This window comes from Medicago sativa, chromosome 4 (assembly GCF_051527215.1).
Source record: "Medicago sativa cultivar Bolivia chromosome 4, Bolivia_mono, whole genome shotgun sequence".
NCBI classification, from domain to species: domain Eukaryota; kingdom Viridiplantae; phylum Streptophyta; class Magnoliopsida; order Fabales; family Fabaceae; genus Medicago; species Medicago sativa.
Genome location: NC_140752.1, coordinates 8295126 through 8299597, shown reverse-complemented (window position 1 = coordinate 8299597; position 4472 = coordinate 8295126).

Sequence of the window (4472 nt, the reverse complement as noted above, 5' to 3'; positions counted from 1 at the left end):
ATTAGTTTTGCCACATTATCTACTCTAGATAATTATCACCAAATTGATCTCTTAATAATCTTACATGTCTAACCTCACCAAATATACAATACGAAGAGTTGATTGATGAATTTGCTTCAGTAAATACACGTAGGAAGTCTCGTTTTGGTGCGAATGAAGACTCTTTTTGAAGGTATTCGCCTAAACTCGTTTTATATTATCTATTGCTCTTTTAAAAAAAATACGTTTTGATTTTATCACTGGCCTCTTTTCATTCCCTGAGCCGAGCCTCCGAATTCTCAGGGACGGCCCTGATTTGTTTATATGGAAACTTCGTTGATAGAAGAGGTCGTGACGATTGATTGGATTTCATAGAGGAGACGAATAACTTTGTTGACAATGATATATATTGCATAGTGACATAGGATTAAGTTTAAGTGAGTTAGATCAGGCTCACAGGAGTCAGAACAGACATTATAGTTGTATCTTACATTGTAAATGTAGTCATTTTTATAATTCTGTCAACTCATTCCGTCAGAGTGTTACGGAGGTAGTTAACGTGACAACCGGAAGCTCATACACTCTAACGGAACAAAAGATGATGAATTGACGAAAATGACTGACATCTTTTAATTTGGATATTTTTTGTTTATTTATAAATTTTAAGGACTAAAATAACCGCCGGTAATAATTCAATGTTCGATTTGGTGGTTCACTTGTTTCATCTGTTTATACCTGACAACTACATGTTTAAGCACTTGGCATATTGTATTCTTTTTGACATAAGAATGAGAATCTGGTTCTCAACTTGACTTTTGGGTTTCACTTCTGAACAAAGGCATATTTAATTATATTTTCTTCTAATGATGGTTTGTTCTTGCAAATATATGTATTGATTTATTGAGTTAGATACTTATACAACTAAGATTTTTTCTTTTCTTTACTGCAATGTTAACTAAAGTTGCTCAATGAATCAGAGGTTGCCATGAGTTTCCATGTATTAATACGGATTATTTTTTAATGAAGCCAAGTTTGTTTTTCTTTAGTATAAGAGTGTGATAAGGAAAGTCTATCAGTCCTGAAAGAACTTTTGTGCACATTGTTTTTGTCCAGCAGGATAATAAGGAAAACAAAACCTAACAATTTTTGCGACAAGATTTTGTAAACCTAATTCCGCTGATTCCTTGGCTTCAGACTTCCGAGTTTTGTTTGTTATGTTTTCTTCGTCAACATTCAATAACTTGGACAATTTCATTTTTCTATATGAGGATTCAGCCAGCAGCATAATACACTATTTTGCATTTAAGCTTGAAGCCCATAAGAAGTAGAAATCATGCAGAATCTTTAAATCCTTCTCCTTGGATGTAAAAAAGCATTAAGGATGTATACATACATGAGCACATATGATGTATACTTTAATTGGACTTACTCTAAGAGTACATGATGAAGATTAGTTTATTTTTTTTAAATAATTCTTTGCATTTTGTTTTACTGTGGTAGAATTGGCCACACTAGAAACTTGTTTTAAGAAGCATGGTTTCCCTGACGGATCTAAGCCAAAGGGAAAACAGTTCTGCTGCGAAGATTGTGAGGAGAAAATGGATAGTAGAAATCATTATGAAGATGATGTATCACTTGCAAGGAACGGGGAAAAAGACAGAGCTAAACGTGCCTCATTAGTTATCATGAATGCAGGATTATGATACACCTGCTGCAGAAAACTATTTGTACAAGTTAGATGGTTATTTGTAGGGCACACATCAGGTCAACCAAGCTACTATTATCAGAACTGGTTCTGTGAAGCAGATTGAAGGTAGAAATCATGTATTTTCTTGTAGAACAAGTAGAGGTAGTCTAGTATGGATAGTATACTTTGACGCCATTGTAATAGTGATGGCAATGTTACCAGATGCTCTAAACCTTTAGGATGTTATGTTCTTTCCTGATTTGGTTCTACTAAGTTTTGAAGGTTCAAATTTGATTATTTTTTTTAATAAAATTTTGTTATTACTAGATTGATAGTGTTCATAAACATAGGCTGTTTTGCGCTGTTTTTTTCTTCTTCCAATTATACCCTTAAGCAAACTATTTTGCACTTTCATGTTGTAACAAATTATACCTATCTTATGCATAATATATGCAAAGGTCTGGGGTTCGAACCCCGGACACACAAAAAAAACTATACCTATCTTATTCAATGATAACAAAAATACAACAATTATTAGATAACTTTTAATCTTTTTGAATGACACTAGTAATATAATTCTTATAAGAAAATTTATTCAAGGTTATAATTGGGAGTGATTAAGGCAGACCAAAATCATGTATTTTCTTTATATAAATAATGTTTAGATAATGCATATAAATCTATACTATATATCTATATCTATACTTCTATACTATATACAAAGAAAACACTATTTTGGGCTGACTTTTTCTCCTTCCAAAATTACCCTCAACTTTCAATGCAAATAACACATATAACAAATAGATAAGGGTAAATTCAAATATTAAAACAAAATGTAACAAATTGTATATGTCCGATCTTTGTCCTTCTGATTTAAAGAAGATTATGGATGAGAGTGAATTTAAATATTAAAAAAAAATGTAACAAATATAATATTTTTTTTTGTTACCACACAGAATATAGTGTAACAAACACGATATGAGCATATGCCCAATTTTTTCCTTTATTCTTAAAAAAATGTAACAAACTAGATCAAGTATATGTCGCTATAAATATAATCAATAATAAAATGATCGTCATTCCTTCAAAAAAAAAAGAAAATGATCATTATTTTATTTTTATTTTATATAAGTATAATCAATATGAAAATGATCACTTATTCAAAAAATAAGAAAATGATTTTTATTTTATTTTATTTTATATACAGACAAACAAAAATACGCCGAGCTGATAAATAATTTCGTTATATGCTTTGACGTTAATTCGTAGATAAATCAATGTACGAATAACGTTAATTCGTAGATAAATCAATGTACGAATAATTTCCATTAATATTTAAAAATTTAAAAATTGCAATCAAAATTATATAAACAAATATGATAAAACATACACACGTTATCACGGTAAAAAGACTGAACAGACATGTACGATGGTGCCAGTCATTTAAGATTTTTATAATATTTTGATTTTGATTAAAATTTTATGTATAAATATTTTTCAGATTCATGTTGTAACAAATTATAGTTATCTTTTTGAATTAAATATATAACACATATAACAAACTATAACAACGCATGAGCAGGTTATATATATATATATATATATATATTTTTTTTTTTTTTTTTTATAAAGTATCATTGGTTTTAGGGTAGAAATTTCGTGCATATTGCATAGTATAGCATATTTGCATCGCTGAGTTTCAACAATGGTGCCGCACAGGGACGGATACATGTTGTCAAGTGTGTGGGTTTGTGGCCACACAAAATTTTTAGAATTTTTTTTTAGTAGTATATAACATATCAATAGTTGATATTTTGAGCACATTGTCCACACTTATCACAAATTATTTTTCTCTTGGCCCACACTTATATATATCAAATTTTTTATTGATAATATGAATATTATCAAGAATCGGATGCGAAATCGAATATAAGATGACCAGTTAAATGATTGTTTAGTTATTTTTACAGTGAAAGATATTTTTATTGACATTGAAAATGATAAAATCATTCAAAGTCTCTATGAGATGAAAAATTATAGAGGACAATTATTAATGCTACAAATTTTCATATATGGTGCCCCCACTATCCAAAAATCCTGGATCCGTCACTGGTGCCGCAAGCAGCATCATCAACATCCAAGTCTAATGTTCCAGAACGACAAATTAAAGAATGGCCGCATCTTCATATTTACCAGAGGAGTTATGGAAGCGTATCTTCTCATTCGTCAACGACGGCGACGACCATATCCAGTACAATGATATTGATGAAAATGGAATGCTGGCTGATAACATCACCGCTCTCTCTCCAAGTGATTTTAGGATTGGGATATCAGTAGTTGATTTTTGAAATTGTTTATTTTACCCAGTAAATTGAAAACACATTTGAGAAGAGGAGAACCTGGGTCGGGCTTAAGAATTGAATTATTTATAAAGCACCGCTGATTTTAGGGTAATTTTCGTGCATATAGCATAGCATATAACATCTTTCACACTTCATATACTACGCCTAACATAATTAAGATTATGGCTTATACTAGCTCCAAAATAATCACAGAGGAAAATATTTAGCTTTCACTAAACGAGTGATTAGAGATTATGGAGTAGAAACCAACTTTCAAGCCAACTTACCAACCATAGCCATATTGAATGCCTTAAGGCCCTTAAAACCCATACCTGCAAATACCTTAGGAACTGAAGACGTTCCCAAGATAGTGGGTGCAAACAAACCTCGAGAATTCGCTGAATTATGGCCCCATCAGAAGGAGTTTAACATTTTTTCTATTTCATTAATGAGGGATCTTGGAT